This window comes from Jaculus jaculus, chromosome 18 (assembly GCF_020740685.1).
Source record: "Jaculus jaculus isolate mJacJac1 chromosome 18, mJacJac1.mat.Y.cur, whole genome shotgun sequence".
NCBI lineage: Eukaryota > Metazoa > Chordata > Mammalia > Rodentia > Dipodidae > Jaculus > Jaculus jaculus.
The window spans coordinates 7,490,743-7,510,195 of record NC_059119.1 but is presented as its reverse complement, the minus strand read 5'-3'; the positions used below and the strand labels follow the sequence as shown (position 1 = coordinate 7,510,195).

Sequence of the window (19,453 nt, the reverse complement as noted above, 5' to 3'; positions counted from 1 at the left end):
CAACTAATTCTAGGCAGCTACTATTTTTTTTTTTCTCTCTGGTTGATCATTCATTTTGGTTCAAACACACTCTTTAATTTCATACTCCCTGTGCTTCATTTTTACCTTTGAGTTTGGAAGTTACAACTGCGTCATTTCGATGGGAGACATTGATAATAAAGGAGATGATAGATTTGTGGAAGTACTGAGGGTATTAGAACCCTCTGCTTCTTCCCTCAGGCTCTCTATGAACTTGAAACTGCTAAATAAGAGAATCTTTATTTAGTGGGTACACATAGCCTCTGTGCACGCAAAGTCTTGCTCATGGATGTGCATAGTTTTATTCATAATTGTCAAAACTTGGAAGCAAGCAAGATGTCTTCCATAGACAAGGAAACCACTACACTCAGGAAATGGCCACGGGTGCCTAGAGGGAATTATTGGGTTGAAGATGGCCCAGTGAGTGAAGTTTTTCTAGTGGATCTGAGTTCAGATCCCCAGAACTCTCAAGACCCCAGAGCTGGAGAAGAATGGGCATGATCTCAGGGACTTTTTTGTGAGTTGTAGTTTCAGTGAGAGTTCCTACCTTAAAAAGATAAGATGGACTATGGAGAGATGGCTAGGCAGTTAAAGCCCTAGTCTGCAAAGCCTAATGGCCCAGGTTCCATTCTTCACTACTCATGTAAAGCCATCTGCAAAAAGTAGTGCATCTGTCTGGACTTTATTTGCAGCAGCTACAGGCCCAAATTTCAACCTCTGGCCTCCACACACACGCATGTACACATACACACATACACACACACACGAGTGTGCACCCTCACATACTCAAACAAACGTATATAAACACACACACACACACACACACAAAGAAAATGATGCCATTAGTCTCCTTGTTAATGTCACCAAACCACTTTTGAGGGAAATCTACGAATTTAACCACTACTAATAGTGGAGGATTTCACTGTTGATCCTAAATTTTCACTGTGTTTAATAAACATATCTGTCTATTAGTCCAGTATTAATTTCTTTGTGACTAGTGAATGAATTGAAATAGAAAAGCTTGAGGGTCTCAGGTTTGACTTTGGATTTTTTTTTGTTGTTGTTGTTCATTTTATTTATTTATTTATTTGAGAGTGACAGACACAGAGAGAAAGACAGATAGAGGGAGAGAGAGAGAATGGACATGCCAGGGCTTCCAGCCACTGCAAATGAACTCCAGATGTGTGTGCCCCCTTGTACATCTGGCTAACATGGAACTTGGGGAGCCAAGCCTCGAACTGGGGTCCTTAGGCTTCACAGGCAAGTGCTTAACCGCTAAGCCATCTCTCCAGCCCAGGCTTTGGATTTTTGAGGCAAGGTTTTTCTATCTCGCCCAAGCGGGGCACGAACTCACCTCAGCCTCCCAAATTTCAGGATTACAGATTTGCAGCCCCACTCCCATCTCAAGAACAAAGGCCCATTTGAAGCTTCTTCTTAACACTTATTGTTCATTTGCACTTCTTTGGTCTTCATTTCACTACCTTTCTAATCCTGGAGCCAATTCTAATTTCACTACTTAATTTTACTTGAGGTTATTTTTTTCTATTTCCAATGTTGCAAAAATGTTCCACTGGCTGGAAGATATATGACTAGTTCCTTCAGTAATAAGCTACCTACAATAAATCCTTCAATCAAAATAGGTAAGAAAATAAGGCTGTTAGTGCTAAGAAAATCTAATTATTTGCACACAGACTTAGGTTCAAATTTGACTTCCCCAGAAAGATAGGTAAATAAGTAGAGGATTAAGCAGAATGTGTACAATTGAAGCCAGTTAAAAGACATAAAGAGTAAATTGAGCAAATAGCTTCAGGGGACATGTGTTTATTCATGACTGTTAGTGTTCCAACCCATAAATCTACTTAATTAGATTTAATTACAACACTGCTCAAGACAACATAGAGATGATAAAATCCGAGTATGGTATTTTATAGATTGCTAAAAGGATTATCTGTTTATGCAAATAACTGACACTCTTTCACTCAAAAGGACTAATTGAATGACTTGTTAAAACTATATGACTAATGAGGGAAGTGAGAAAAGAAAAAAAAAGGTCTACGTTTTTCAGACTTCAAAGATATTAACAGGTTTTCCCTTGGAACCTTAGACTCATTTGGCAAAGTAAAGTGAAATAGACAGGAACCTCATTTTTCTGAACCATTTGGCAATGCTAACTACTGCCTTCCTACGTGGAATTCTTGGATCTATCGACTTCTTGTACTGTAGCATACCTGTTTGCAGGCCTCTTCTCCCCACCAGAGCTGCCACGAACTCTCTGAAGACAAAGAAATTCTCCAGGTCATCATTTTAGTCCTCGAGTCTACAGCAGCCCCTGCCATTGGAGCCACGTGTGGTAAAGCTATCAAATGGAGGAATAACTGGGCACTAGGAAAAACGGAAATGGCAGAAGTGGGCCAGCACAGGGATCAGCAGATGAAGTGCTTGCCACGCCAGCAGGAGGAACGGAGTTCAGATCCCACGAGCCCTCACACGTGCCGGGCAGACAGACACGTGGTGGTTCTGACTGCAAGCTGTCTAGCTAGACTAGCCACGGAGGCAAGCTCTGGGCTCAAGTGAGAAGCCTTGCTCAGGAAATAGACTAGACAGCAGTGGAGGAAGATGCCTGTACTGACTTCTGGCCTCCACATGCACCTGCATCCACGCGCATGAGCATGTGAACCTGTGGGAGCCAGCACACCTTTGAACACACACACAAACATGCCAGCGGTGGGCCAGAGGATGGCTGAGCAGTTGAGTGAGTCTGACGGGGCCCTCCACACCCCACTTAAAACAGCTGGGGCCTGGCCAGGCTAGCCTGGAATCCCAGTGTGCGGGGTGCAGAGGCACAAGAAAGGCAGAACCCCATGGGCTCCAGACGCCGGCCCAAAACAGGGCCAGGTGGAGGAGCAATGGAGCAAGACATCCAAAATTCCACTCAGGCCACTACAGGCAAGCCCATGGGGCAACATAAGGGCACATACAAGTGCATTCACCACACACACACACACACAGCACAAACACTACACTACACACACGCACAAACAAAAACAAAAATAAACAGATTAACAAAAAAATTTTATAAGTGATAATAGTAAGGGTTTTCATCACTTCTATATCCGAAAGTCTGGTCACATCTCCCAACATGTATTCCTAAGTAAAAATCTAACCTTGATCATTCCAGCCTACATTCCTTGAAATGACGATAGCATCATAATAACATTCTTTTACTCTATCAGAGCCAAATGACCTTGACACATGAAAGAGGAGGGCTTTGGGGATCAAGATGCTAACAGTAAATGAAATACAAGCTCCAGATACACAAAGCAGTCATAAGACACTGAAATCCCAAGCTGCCTCTTCTCATGTATTCACAGAGGGGCCCTTGTCTTGCTCTAATATTGTGCTGTGACATTTGAAAAATATCAGTCCGTTTGTCTCTTCGCAAGCTGGATTTTCTAAGTGATCTCCCTGGGTAGTAGATAAAGTAATTCCCTCAAATCTGTTCAGTTTCAGTCATGAGCACTGTGTGCACCTGGCTCTGGTCCTCATCAAGTCTCCCGTCCATTAGAACGACTGCTCATCCTGTGCCCACTCCTACTGCACAGGGTCAAACTGAGTTCCTACTGCCACAGGACTGTGGCAACCTTGGGCTGATAGAAGGTCTGAGCTTGACTGGCACTGGGAGGCGTGGCACGGGGAGGCGTGGCACTGGGAGGCGTGGCACTGGGAGGCGTGGCACTGGGAGGTGTGGCTCTGGGAGGCCTGGCTCTGGGAGGCGTGGCACCGGGAGGGTCTCAGTGGAGTAAGCAGTTGCTGTGCAACCACTAAAGGCAGGAGTCCGGATCGGATCCCCAGCACCCCATAAAAGGCAAGTGGGCTGGCGGCCCCCCTGTAAACCTACTGCTTGGGAGGAGGAGACAGTAGATCCCTGGGACTGGCTAGCTAGCTGGACTAGTCAAGTCATCAAGCTCTGGGTTCAAGTGAAAGACTCTACCTCAGTAATCCAAGTGGAGAGCAGTCGACTGATGTCAAACACCTGCACAGACATACGTATACCATACACACATGCACATGCAAAAATAAAAAATGAGCTGGGTATGATGGCGCACGCCTTTAATCCCAGCACTCAGGAGGCAGAGGTAGGAGGATCGCCATGAGTTCAAGGCCATCCTGACACTACATAGTGAATTCCAGGTCAGCCTGGGCCAGAGTGAGACCCTGCCTCGAAAAACAAACAAAAAGAAAAAAAAAAGAAACCAGGGCAAGAGTCTAGGATTTTTCAATTACTTACATATCATAGGACATAAATGTATGAAGATATCTCAGAAGCAGATATGGCTGCTACTTCAAGTCACCCAGGCTATGCCCAGCTCCTCTGGGGCCAGAGGCCTGTGGCATACTATGCACCTCTGCATAGGTTTGTGTGGCTGTTTGAATGCAAAATGTTCCCATAGCTTCATGAGCTTATGACTAAGCCTCATGTTTCATTCCCAGCTGGTGGAGCTTTGGAGAGCTGAAGCCTTGGAGGAAGTGTGTCACTGGGGGAGGGCCTCGGCGTTTCATAGTCCAGCCCTGCTTGCCAGTGCCGGCTAGCCCACTCCTGCTGCTCCCTCCCAGCTGACGCGACACACTTCTGCCCTTTCTTCCCTTGCTTTCCCTGCCATGATGAAACTTCCCCTCAAAACTCTAAGCCATGGCTGGAGAGATGGCTTAGCGGTTAAGGATCCACATAAGCCAGATGCACAAGGTGGCGCATGCATCTGGAGTTCACTTTGCAGTGGCTGGAAGCTCTGACATGCCTATTCTCTCTCTCTCTCCGTTTCTTCCTGCCTCTTTCTATCTCTCAAATAAATAAATAGAAATAAAATATTTTAAAAATCTATAAGCCAAATAAACCCTTTTATTTTATATACTACTTCTGGCCGAGTGCTTCGTCCCACAGATGAGCTCAGATGTCACCTGGCAGAACTTCAGCGAGGACACAGTGTCAGTAACCAGCTCCCATTGGCCGAGCTTCCGGGTAAACTGAGTCAACTTCGGTGACATTCTGGAATAAGACTGCACTCACCTGTTGTGACACTTCCTCCTTTCCCCCTTCTGCACTCAAAGGCGGGTGCTCAGTGGCTGAAGCCCCAGTTGGCTTAAATGCTATTCAAATACCTGTGACGAGAAACAGTGGAAACTAACTGGCTGAATTCTGCTGACAGTAAAGGAAGGAGCCTCACTCTTCTTTTGGTCAAAGCATTTTCCTTGGCAACCTTGCGAGTTGGTACACTATGTGTATACATATATAACTTCTGGATCTTGCCAGTTTCAAAAACCCAGGAATATGTATCTCCAGGCTCTGAGAGCCATCACCCCCTTGAAGTATGAACATCAAGTGGGGCTTAGCTGCAAATTGCGACTCTTATTCCTGTCCTAAAGCTATAACAAGTACACTTCTCATCCAAATAAAGATAAATACTAGCACTCTAATTACCAGGTAAACGGAAGACAAACTGCATATGACAAATGCTGGCTCTTCCCAGTGAGAACTCGCTTGTTCATTCATCTTTGTTTTGGCTTTAGCTGGTCTTTGGGTTACTTTGTTCTCATCTGCTCTGTGTCAGGATAGAAACTGAGTAGGGTGTAAACATGCTATCAACCCAGACTTGTAGGACTGACCAATCAAGCTCCCTTGACCATCTTGCCCTGACCAGCAGGAGCTCAATTGCTGCTCTCTCTCAATTCAAGGAACCACGGACATTTTTTCAGAGACACTACACTCTCTGTTGGAATTCTCCAAAGCCCTCATGCCAACACACTGAATCACTGTTGCTATTCTCTGCTGTACTTTTATGATTCAGAGAATTCCTCTATGAGACTGCTTTACCTAGCTCAGAGACCCTCAAATTCTGGTGTCTATCAACTGTGAGGGCGGCCAGACACAGAACCCCCCTCCGCCCACATATACACGTAATATTTGGTTTTAATTTTTTTCTTCCACTTCATACAGAAAAAGAGATAGGCAAGGAAAAAATTGTAGCCTTTCCCAATTTTTAAGAGGTGTGTGGGGCAGGGGGAGGAGAGAGAGAGAGAGAAATCTGGGTATTTAAATTCAGTCAGTTTCAGCCCCTTTATGCCCTCATGCTTTTGCAGGCAGTACACTTAACCAGTGAGTCATCTCTCCAGCCCTGAACTGTAGCTTTCTTGAAACATTTCTCTGAGTTATTTTGCAACTGCATCCTTGAACCTCAAAGATGAGAACCCTGAAATCTTTGTCCTCCACTCCCACAGTACCTAGGCAATTGGCAAGGTCCTTGAAATAATTATAAGAGAAACATCAGGTGAGGAAAAACACCTACCACAACCCAATGCATCATTCACTATATGTGTGATTGAGGAAAAAGTCTAAACCTCTATGTGAGTTTCAGTCTCAGTGTATAAAGTAAATAATATGATGGGGTTGCTTTCTTCCTGGCAATATTTTCACAATGCCTCTACATTTATGTCCAAAGCCTCAGACCCTTCACTCTGCACAGAGAGAGAGAATAAACTTAGTATGTTTCCCACACTTAGATAAGAAAAATAAAAGAACCTAGCCCTAGTAAAATCAAGAACACTAAGTGGCCATTAGAGAATCTAAAGATAATCAACTTCAGACTTTTCTTGAGGACTAACGAATAAAATCAATAAGATAAAGTGATCCCTTGGCTTCTGGACTAAATAATATGATGAAAATCCTGCAAGCTAATAAAAATCAAACTATGTTCATCTCCATGTAGAAAATCCAGTGTATTTAGAGTTGCTCTAACTTATCATGTAGAAAACTGCATTGCTCGCCGTATGCCAGCAGAGATGAGCTGTGCTGAGGAAGGTGTGGTCGGGACTACTTTGCGGAGGCAACGCAGCACATGCTCACCAAGGACGAGTCTAGTCTCCGCTGCTCATAGCGAATGACAAAGTGCAGTCCTGTGGTGATAGTGTGCAAATGGGGGGTGAGGCGGATGCCTCGGTAAGTAAAAGTGCTTGTTCCGCAAGCCTGCACAGCAGAGCTCGGACCCCAGCTACCCACATGCAGTCAGACACAAAGGCGCACATGCGCATGCAATCTCGAAGCACACACCGCGGAAACGTAAGGCAGACTCGGGGGACTCCGAGAGCTTGCAGGTCAGCTAGGCTGGCATTTCAAGCCGCAAACAACAAACACGTCCCTGACTCAAGAAAGGTGGAAAGAAAATGCCAACATCCTGACATAGTCCTGTGACTTCTACACAAGCGTAATGCCCATGTGCGTGCACACACACACACACACACACACACACACACACACACAATCACACATACACACACCCAGACGAAAAAACAGATGGGCTGGAGAGATGGCTTAGCAGTTAAGGCACTTGCCTGTGAAGCCTATGGACCCAGGTGTGATTCCTCAGAACCCATATAAGCCAGATACACATGGCAGTGCACACATCTGTAGTTTATTTGCAGTGGCTAGAAGACCTGGCCTGCAGCCAGTCTCATGTTCTTTCTATCCTTCTTTCTCTCTGTCTTTCTCATAAATAAATAAATAAAATACTTAAATCTTTTTCAAAAGAACAGAAACTGAGCCAATTTTTCGGAGGAGTCATATCATCTATAAACTGGGCCATTCATTTTCCAAAGTTCTATGGTTGTAGTCAGCTCTGCATTGTTCAGATGAACAACCAAACCAGACATGGTTCATAGGAGGAAGGGGTTCAAACCTGGCTTAGACATCCCGGGGGAGCTCCATCAGCAGCAAAGAAGCTGCTTCCATACACTTAAACAGAGAAAAAAAAAAAAAAAAAAAAAAAAACTTCAGCTAGCAAAACACCAACACCAGCACACATAAAAATCCACCTGAGCTCTGACCTACCTTCATACCTTTGACTTAGAAATTAGATCTTCCTCCAAATATTTGTTAGGACTGGTCAACCAGGACTCACCCCACAATGACTCATCATCCAGCCAGTCAGCTTTAATAAAACACCTGAGTCTGTGAGGAACAAACTACCACCTCTACCTCTCTCTGCTTAGTCTACAATTATCTGCCTAGCCTCAGAGAGTCCACTATTGTCATAAAAGCTAAATGTATATGCACAACAAAGGGAAAAATCGCAAAATGAAGACACCAAGTATAATGTGCAAAATATAATTGTCATACAGCTAATGAGTGGTCACTAATAAAAAATGTATAAGTTACACAAACAAATCAACAGCAGGAAACCAAGAAGCCCAATTTGAAAATTAACAGAGGCCTTGAGTAGATGCATAGAATGGCAATTCTGCGCTCAGGGTGGCTATAAGGTGACTATACTCCCCTACTGGCATCTTCTCACACTGGCTGAGTGGTCAGTTCAGGGCAGATTTTTCCCTCCCATTTCGTCAAGTTCTGGGCCAAGTACATGTGCAGAATCATAGTGAAGAATGTCCACTGCTTCCTTCCAACAGCCATTCCAACTTCAAAGCTCGCAGAAGGAAGGGTGCTCCAGTGTGTGCTTGAAGGGTATACTTTGAGTTTCAAAAGCTTCATGTTTTAGTTCTACAGACTTTCCCCCGACTTCCACCTCTGCATAGAAGCTATCCTCATAATTAATCACTAATGACTCTGCTTCATTGTGAATGAACAGCCAATATAACAAATGTTAATATATTTGTTACATATGTCTCATGTTTTTTATTAAAAAAAAAGTACAGGTGCTGGGCAGATGCCCAGTGGATAAAGCACTTCCCACCCAGGTCTGAGCACCTGACTTTAGATCTCAGCGCCCATGTAAAGCTGGATTTGTAATGAGCATCTGTAATTCCAGCATGCCTGTGCCAAGAAGAGTGGGATAAACAGGAGAATCCAGCCTGTCTAGAGAACCAAGTGGTGAACAATGAGAGAGCCTGCCTCAGAGGAGGTAGAAATTGAAGACACAACACTTGAAAATTGTTTTCTGAGCTCCACACACACTCTGGGGCATGTGTGCACCTACACTCACACACAGGAACATACACACACACACACACACACACACACACACTCACACCCCATACATGGACACACACAAAAATGGTTAAACAAAAAAAAAAAATTAAAAAGAATTACAAATATAATTGAACAGCTCTTACTTCCTTTCCAGTCTTACTCTCTTTCCTTTCCCTGTGAATACCATCTTCTACAACTGCTCACACATTTGGTTACTTTCAGACACTTGTGAACTTCATACAAATGGAAAGATAGAGTAGACTCATTTGTATTCACACCCCCAACATCACACTACCTTGTGGGATTTGTCTGTATTGCATCTGGTAGTAGCTAGATGACAAAGACGTCGCCCGTGAATGCGGTGTAGCATGACTTGCAAAAACAAGACGTAAATGAAATTGCCCTTCCACTGGTGACAGATGTTTGAGCAACTTCCCATTGGGGGTGACTACGTGCAATGCTAATAGTCCTGTCCCAGCACTGGATTTATAAACAACAAAAATATTGAGTTTGGGGTGTCAAAAATGGTTGACTATCAGCAATTTAAGATGGACAATCCAATGCCAGACTTTAGGGGATCATAAAACACACCTCCCTTAAGAATTTTAGCTGCCAACAAGGTTTAGCATTCAGAAACCCTTTCAAAAAGAATTTGCCATTCAACTGTAAGGGGTCAAATATGCCGACAGCCTGCGATCACTGGCACCTTCCAGGTATACCTCATGGTTTGATCTCAAGCTGCTCTCTTCCTGGGCAGTCTACAGTGAAGGCCTGAGCTCAGCACTGTTTCTATGGCTAGAGAACGTTTGCCAAACTGGCTCCTTTCAGGAGTCATCTTTAGTCTGGGTTGGTCTAGGCAGTCAAGAAAACTTCACTGGACAGAAGCTGTCCCTGCCCACCCTGCTCCTTGTCCCCTTGCTGTTCACAGTCATCATTCTCCAATAACCTCCTCACAACCCTAAGCCAGTGTGCTGTGTAAGGAACCAAGGGGAACTGTTGGTAGCAGACATAGGTAAAAAAAAAAAAGTCAAGTAGTAAATGGGACTTTGATAGCATCTCCCCAGTGTCTGTAGCAGCCATAATTGCACAATATGTGCAGCCAGAGTCCATCACACCAGCTGCTTAGACCTCCAGTGGTCACTTGGGAACTTAGTACAGTGGAGACCGGCCTTTGTCATGCTCAGCCATTGGAGAAGGAAGGAGAAACAAGGCATGCAAGGATTGCGGAATTGGCTGATTAACATCCAGTTGTAATGATTCCCCACAGACAGATAATGTGAGCAGAGGGCCATTGAATACAAGGACAGCTCATTGAATGCGATGAAGGCAGCAAGGTCTATTAGTTACTTATAAAGAATCCCTTGTCAGCTCTAATGGAAGAGCAGGAAAATCTATAGACCAAACCTTGATTTAGTATTGAGCCACAAATCACCAAAAATGCTGGAATAGTAAGTTGGTGATGCCTAGACCTAGCCAGAGAAGATGTAGAAGACGGGAACATCTAGACAGATATCCCTGAAGACTGGCTGCCTAACCTCTCTAAACATTTAGACTTCAGAATAGTTATGCATCCCTCCATGCTAAGAATTCTCATTAATGTCTATATTTTAAAAAGAAAACAATTAAATTTTTGCTGTTTTCACTACTGCTTTGGAGAATCTGTTCTATTTATAGATGGCTTGAAAGCTGGAGAGAACCAAGATCCACCAATATGAAAAGAAAAATTCGCCACCTGCCTAGCATGAAACGAACTACCTCTAGCACATCTGCCAGAGCCCAGGAGACACTGCGTAGGAAGTGGTGGTTTTATCGTAAGTGCTGCTCTCGCTGCTAGTCAGACAACTATCTCCAGGAAAATGGACAGAGACACCGAGGACACTCATCAGAAACAGACTCATCAAAGCCTAAAGCCGAGCTTGGCTCACTCTCTTGCTGCTGTTTTACACCTGCTATGCTAAGAACCCTGGGAAAGTAAGGGTTGTTTTGTTCCTTGAAGACTTGAGCATTACTTAAAGGAACAGTGTTTGTTATCCTGTAAAACTAATTTTAAAGTAGCTTGTATATAGTTAATCCTTTTCTCCTAGGAATTAAAGGAATGGAATTTGTGACTATCAGAGCTTCAACCAGCAGTATTTCAAATGAGAGTGTGACACCTTCAGATGTCCAGATTGCAGTATGAAATAAACATTTCAATATGCTAAACTGCTGTGCAGCCAAATTTCATAAAGTATTGGATGCAAAAATAAAGAGGTTGGAAGAAAATTACAAAGAAGGGGAAGGGAATAAAAATGATTTTCCTTGATGTCTTAATATCACAGCTGATTTTACTGTGTTTCAGCACATGTGAATGTGTCTTTGATAATTTCTGACTGAACACTGTTACATCTCCTTCCTCAGTGGCTGCTCACAACAAAAAATTAGCAAACAGTCTAATGTGAAATAATGTAATTGTCACCTTAAGGATTTCTATAATAGGGTGTTGGTGGTTAGCTAAAGAGAAAGATTTAAGAGCCTCAGAAAATAAGATAAACTTTAGTGACTAAAAATTCATAAGCTTGATGAACTTCATACAAAATTATTATTGCAAGAGAATCCTGAAATGCAGCAAGTAGCTGTTTCTTCTCCTTCTGCAGATCTAGATTTAAAAACACTTAATGAGAAAGGTAGGCAAAAGTCTAAAACTAAGATATATCTTAATAATAAGCCTGATGTTTGGAGAAGAAATTCCTGCCAGAAAGAAAAATGGAAAGAACATATAAAGAAAGATATATGCAAATTTTTATCACTATCCCTATGGCAAAACACACTGGCTTATTAGTCCTACCTCTAAGGGTTTACCCCTCTTAAAAACAATTGTTCCAATTGGTGTCCTTTTCAAATTATATGCTACTACATTTACCATAAAGAAAGATTAAGTTAAACTGACTATCCCTGAGGAAAACTGGTCACACAAAATACATCAGACGCTTAGGCAATAGTAAAGTCTTAAAGATAGGCAAACACTTCTAGTGTAAAAATATGGATCTCAAAGTGTGCTAAAAAAGAAATTAAATTCTAAAAACAAACAAATGCAACTCAGGGGCATTTGTAATGGAATGGGTATGCCAATTTGCTTTCAGATTATAAAAATATAATGTAAAATATAGAGGGAGGATGAAGAGTATAGTAAGGAACAGAATAACTGTATCCATGGGTTTTGCCCAGACACTGTTTGATGCCGTACAGGCTAATCCAGCCTTACACCCGAGAAGGGAAGAGATGGAAGCTGGAAGCCTGCAGTGATGTGATGGGTTATGAGGAGTAAGATGGTGACCATTGTCAAACAGGAACCAATCAGAGAGCGCAGAAAAAGGAATGAAACTTGACTAGCTATTCATTATGTTTCAAAGATAGAAGATGGGCTGAGGAGACGGTTCAGTGGTTCAGAGCACTTACTGCTTAAGTGTGAGGGCTTCTTGGGCTGGAGACCATCGCCTTCAACTCCCCAGAACTTTCATAAAAACTTATGTGTGCATGGCCACAAATGTTTGTAGCCACAGTCTACAAGGGGTTGTGACCAAGAAACCCAGCTCAAAAAAAGGTTCTCTCAAGGATATATCTGCATGCATGGTGTGAGGCACATACACCTGCTTACACACGTGTGCATATACCACACATCGCACATGCCACACACCCCCACACTAAATGCACGCACACACCAAAATGAAAAAGATAGAAAACCCAGTAGATATTTTTAAAAAACGTAAGTACAAACGTCGATATAGGAAATTTGGAATGCATTGTAACCTTGGATGTAGCACATACCTAATTATTTGGAAGATGAGAGGAAGGACAGGAAGATGAAAGTGAATGGAGAAAACAGAAAGGACTCAAGGAAAAGCTTAAGGAGCACTAAAATTAGCATAACTCTACTTAACAATAGTACAGAGAATAGCACACGCATCCTCATTGTCGGGCCTTGTTGGGTGTCTGGAAACCTCGGGGGAAGCTAAGTGAGAGCTCTTCCACAGCAACTGCCTAGTCTTGCATCGCAAGTCCAAATTCCTTTTAAATTAAAAATGAATAAATAAACAATGGGTTTCAGGATAATGCCCCAAACCCACAGAAAGCCAGATGCTATAGCCAACATTTGTAGTTCCAGGAAGGGAGGTGGAGACTGGAGAACTGCCCAGTAGCTCACTGGCCAGCTAGACGGGCACACACACTGGTGAGCAACCATCGACCCTGCCTTCAAGGAGGTGGGAGGGAAGACCTACGGCTGACGCTGTCCTCTGACTTCCACACAAATGCCGTGACATGTGTGCACACGCATTCCCACACAATATTAAGGAGAAGAAAAGATAAAACTTTTTTTTTAATTAGTTTTATACTTAATGAATACAGTCAAATTGGTACCATCGTTAGCCTCCTCTCTGGCCTCCTCCCTCCACAGGGAACCTCCTAGCTGGGAAATATGGGTCTTGCATTGTGGGATTACCCATCAGTTATGGTTTTTTAAAAAAAGAATAGCAAATTATCTTAAAAAAATAGAAATTGCTCTATGATCCTGGGCTCTGATTAAAAACAATAATCAAATAGAAATGCAGCTAACTCATGCAATAAAAATGAGGATTCAGGCATGGTGGTGCACGCCTTTAATCCCAGGACTCCTGAGGCAGAGGTAGGAGAATTGCTGTGAGACTACATGGTGAGTTCCAGGTCAGCCTGGGCTAGAGTGAGACCCTACCTCAAAAAAAAAAAGAAAAGAAAAGAAAAGAAAAAGAAAAAGAGAGAGAGAGAACACAAAAAAATGAAATATTTCTTTTATCTTTTTTCAATTATCTATAAGTGAATATGAGTATTTAAATTCATATAACTACTTACATATGTGTACATACATACATGAAACTTTGAAAATCATAACACTGTGCAATATGAATGGGATAAAATTCTCAAATGCTGACCAGGAAAGCAGTGAGCCTTTTCCATCACTTCCTAAACTGGACGTGGGCAGCAGGGGTGGGAGAGGTCACCAGCAGCGTTTCTCACATGGTTCAAGGGTGCTGTGTGACTCCCTTCACTACGCATCTTTCTTTATCAAAATTCCCTTGTGCCTTCATTCATATTAATATGTGTTGGTTAACTATCATCTTGAGAATGAGAAAAATAATGGTTCGTATAAATACTCGTGAATGTTAATCCAGAGACCAGCTCTAAAGGAGAAGCTTTATTTTTCTTGTCTGTGACGTCTGTGTCATGACGAAGATGGCCAGGATAGTGGAGAGAAGAGGGTCCAGCGGGCAGTAGGGACGTGCTCTCTAACAAGTCCAGCTGTCTGAGGGGCAGAGGGACGGTCTCTGGAGATGAAGAGCTAGTTTTCTGTGACTAGAAGACCACTCGGATGGTCCAAAGTCAGCCTGGAAATTGGGCTTTAAGAACAGCTTCTAATCAGAGACAAATTGGAATTATGCAGACAGCTTTTCCATCAAATCATATAGTGAAGGCGATTATGATTCTGCAACTCTGGAAGTTTCCTGGATATTTGCCGTGTGACCTTGAAGTTTCCTCTAACAATGAGTTCTAGTATTCTTTTGTTGATTTAACTAGAAATCCTAAACATAAGCATAAATGTACAACATTCAATATTTTATACACTTAAAAAAAAAAAAAAGATTCAGTGTTTTCCAAGGTAGATAAGTAAGTAAGCTAGACCTAGAAAAGAAAAGGCAACCGTGGATGCAAAAAAAAAATGTATATTATTTCTAGTCAATATCCTACTCCATTTTTTATCAAGCAATTGATCTTTCCTTAATTCTGAAGGATTGTAGGAAGCTTAAATGGATACAAAAATGTGAATAAATAGCAAATAGCCAGCTATTCAACAGAAATTTCTAGACCTATTGCAAACAAACAGTTAACTATGACTTACTAACATACAGTATTACCTTATGGAGCCAGAATAATTGGTCTCAGTAGAATTTGGTGCTTGTTGAATTCTACTGAAAATAGATTCTTTTATTTCTCATAAAGGCTAAATAATGTTATAGATATAATGTAGATCATGTATTTCTTTTTGCAGCAAGCCCAACAAACTGGCCTTTTTTTAAAATTTTTTTTTTAATTTTTTATTTATTTATTTGAGAGCGACAGACACAGAGAGAAAGACAAGTAGAGGGAGAGAGAGAGAATGGGTGCGCCAGGGCCTCCAGCCTCTGCAAACGAACTCCAGACGCGTGCGCCCCCTTGTGCATCTGGCTAACGTGGGACCTGGGGAACCGAGCCTCGAACAGGGGTCCTTAGGCTTCACAGGCAAGCGCTTAACCGCTAAGCCATCTCTCCAGCCCTTTTTTTTTTAAATTTTTTTTAAATTATTTATTTATTTATTTGAGAGCGACAGACACAGAGAGAAAGACAGGTAGAGGGAGAGAGAGAGAATGGGCGAAACTGGCCTTTTTTTAATGAGAGAACAAGCATCTGGACTTTGTCTTCAGTGACTAGAGGCCCTGGTATACCCATCCTCTCTCCCATTCTCCCTTCTTCCTCTTCTTCTTCTTCTTCTTTTTTCTCTCTCTCTCCTTTTCTCTCTAGTAAATAAATAAAATAATTTTTTAAACTTAATATATTCAAAGTTTATAAGGTAGAAACAAGTGTTTATCTTTTATATTAATTATCTAAAATATTCAAAGTTTTCCATTTACATTAAAGAAAAAGTAAAAGAAAAATGCCTAAATTAACATTATAAGTGCTGGGCTGAAAAGAGGTTAAGGCATTTGACCACAAAGCCAAAGGGCCCAGGTTTGATTCCCTAGAACCCATGTAAGCCAGATACACAAGGTGATGCATGTGTCTGGAGTTCATTTGCAATGGTTGTAGGCCTTGTCGTGCCCATTTTCTCATTTTTTTCTCTCTCTCTGTTCTTTCTCTCTCTCATGCATAAGTAAAATATTCAAAAAGTTATTATTGCTGCTTATTAAATTTTTAACTCAAAATTATTTTGATCAAAAGTTTTGTGTTTTGTCTCATGAAACTTAAATGATATTTTGTATTATTATAAAACAAAAGCAATCCAAACCTTGCATCTAATTGGAAAGAAAAGAATTGGTGGCACACTTAATGATGGTCATATCTTGACCACCCTCAGAACAAATGTAAGAGTGACCCCGGTGAGTGACGCTTTGACAGCACACGTGATACAGTTGGAGCAACGCAGAGAAGATTAGCATGGCCCCCGGCAAGGGTGACACGCAAATTCATGAAGCATTCCATACTTTCTGGAAGAAACACAATGGCAAACACACACATAAGAAAATATTCAACATCCCTAATCATCAGGGAAATGCAAATTAAAACAACTATGAGATTCCACCTAACCCCAATAAGGATAGCAAACATTAATAAATCAAATGAAAACAAATACTGGCAAGGATGTGAAGAAATGGGAGCCCTCATTCACTGTTGGTGGGATTGTAAGATGGTACAACCACTATGGCAAGCAATATAAAGACTCCTAAAATGGTTAATTACAGAGTTACCAACATACTCAGTTTTCCCCTTACTAGACATTTACTCTGAAAGCTCTATACCTCAGATGAGAGACATTTGCTCAACCGTGCTTATAGCTGCTCAATTCATAATAGCTAAGAGCTGGAATCAACCCAGATGTCCATCATTAGAAAAATGGATAACCAAGATGTGGTATGGAATACTATACAGCAGTAAGAAAAAAATGACACAATGAAATTTGAAGAAAAGTGGTTGAACTTGCAACAGATCATTCTCTGAAAACTCACCCAATCACAGAAAGATAATCATCGCATTGTCTCACTCATCTGTGTGTGGCTACTAACCTGAACCTGTCTGAGATTCTAACCTACCTAATAGGCATCTCTAGGGCTGAACAATAGGGAGGGTGGAGTGGTAGGGGAGGATAAGGGGAGGGGACACAAAATAGGACCCATAAGGAAGAGGTACAACAAATCTTTTTTTTTTTTTTTTTTTTTTTTTTTTTTTTTTTTTTTTTTGGTTTTTCGAGGCAGGGTCTTACTCTAGCCCAGGCTGACCTGGAATTCACTATGGAGTCTCAGGGTGGCCTTGAACTCACAGCGATCCTCCTACCTCTGCCTCCCAAGTGCTGGGATTAAAGGCGTGTGCCACCACGCCCGGCGCAAATCTTATATACTATACTTTTATAAACTAAAAGGCTGAACCTTCATCGGGTCCTTAGAGGGAACAACTGATTCAAAGGGCCTTGGAGAGGATATGATGAAGACTAATCTTCTGCTGTTTCTCTCTCTCTCTCTCTCTTCTTTCTTTTATTTTATCTGTCTTTTTCTTACTTCTTTTCCCTTGGTGCTGGTCTGTAACTCCTAGTGGTTAACATTCACAATGAGCTGCTTACTGAAGAGACCTACAAGGTTTCCCAGAAAAAGACCGATTTCTGTCAGAGCACTTGATTACCCCTCAAAGGTTAATGGTAAGACCCTACTGTTGAAGACACCATATGCTGTTGGTATGGAACATGGAGAGACCTGGCTGTAATCTGAAAGAGAGTCAGTCCCCAGGCAGCTAGCTTGTCTAGTGCCAAATGGTACTACATGAGCAACTGAGGGAAAATGTACAACATCTGTCCAAGCAACTCGTGGTCTAAGCTACACAGCGGCAAACAACCTGAAGTAACACTCAACCAAGTTCAATAGTGGCACACATCCAAGGTGGGTAACCAACTGCTCTGCTCTTGAATTGGCTAACAGATCTGCACATTGGAACGGAACCCATAGCTGGAACTTGGAAACAAGTTAGAACCATATCCAAAAATTGAGTCCACTCTCTAATAACAAGCTTTTACCAATCATCAGCTACAAGAGGGCCTATACCTATTAAATTCTCTCTAAAATAATAATGGTTATCCAATTTATCCAGTGCTGACTTCACTCTCTGTTGGAAAATCTGTTTCTCTTTTTCAGATGGACACAGAACCTCAGGGCCCCAGCTGAAACCATAGAGGAACTGGGGAAATGAGCAAGAGTGCTGCTTTCTTGGTGAACCTGGTACCAGCACAGGGTGAAGGAGATAGACACAGATAACACTCAATTCATACCAAACCAAATGTGCAGAGACACAGAGGATCCCAAGAAATCATCACTTAAGTAGACCTAAAATGAACCCAACACAACTCAGGGATATTTGTGGAAGAGGGGGTAAAATATTGTTAGATCCACAAGTTGGGACATTATGCATAGAGACTTTGCCTCTTCCCCATAACTGATGTCTACCACCACATTGCATGATCCACAATCCCCAATGGAAAGGGATCCTTCAGAAGGGGGAGGACAGGGAGGAGGCTAATGATGGTACCAACATGGCTGTTTACACACTGAGTATGTATATAACTAATAAAAAAAAATACTGGGAATGGACTGGAGGGATGGCTTAGTGGTAAAGGCATTTGCCTGCAAAGCATAAGGACCCGAGTTTGATTCCCCAGGACCCACGTTAGCCCAATGCACAAGGGGGTGCAAGTGTGTGGAGTTCATATGCAGTGTCTGGAGGCCCTGGTGTGCCCATGTGCTATCTCCCCCCCTTCACTGTCAGATAAATAAATTAAAATTAAATATGTTCAAATAAAAAATATGTATACTGGGGAAAAATCAAGTGATGCCAGTAATTTCCATTATCAACATATTGCATAAACCATGGCAGGCAATGGCTATAGTCATGGCCTGGAGCAGAAACAACTGCAATGTATAGGATGGTCAGTAGGAATCAGAATGACCCTTTATCTCTGCAAATGCACACCACAGAACTGCAGTGACCATATAACTTTTGCTTATCCAATATGTATGTTAATCAATCAGATATGCATTTCCCTTTCCTTACTCCACGCATGAGCACAACTCCAGAACAGGGGGACTTATGATAGCAGACATTTCGGTTTGACCAGTCAAGTGACACCAAGTGCCAGAGGCATCCTTCCATCTTTAAGTCAATTACCTCATTTTGTCTTTGGAATATATGGGTCCCTGTAAGGTTCAGAGAACAGAGGAGACATCTAGGCTTAGAGGAAGTACTGCTAGAAGACTCTGGATGCATTGCTTCAGATTTCTCACGCTCACTGTCATGGAGATACAGAAACATGTACTTTTTGTGTGGGATGTGCATTGCAGTATGCTTAGAATGGCGAGTGTGTGTGTGTGTGTGTGTGTGTGTGTGTGTGTGTGTGTGTGTATACACATGTGTGAGGATGCCCCATGTCCTGCACACATGTGTGGAGGCCAGAAGAGAACATAAAGCGTTTCATCTGTCAGTCCTCTGCTGATTTCCTTGAGACAGACTCTTGCTCAGAACCCCAGCTGCTGTTTTCAGGAGACCTGATGACTCTCTGGTCTCCACTCCCCACAGGACTGGGGTTACATGCATGTAAGACTGTGGCCAGCTGTCTATGAGGATGCTGAAGAGTCAAACTTTCAGGTGGTCTCAGGCCCT

General features: G+C 42.3%; 1 non-coding gene across 1 annotated transcript; it reads left to right on the top strand.

Annotated features, from left to right (window-relative positions):
* Positions 1-16,138: 16,138 nt before the first annotated feature.
* Positions 16,139-16,243, top strand: LOC123455870. The gene has a single exon (XR_006634184.1). It is a non-coding gene; the product is annotated as a U6 spliceosomal RNA (small nuclear RNA).
* Positions 16,244-19,453: the final 3,210 nt, after the last annotated feature.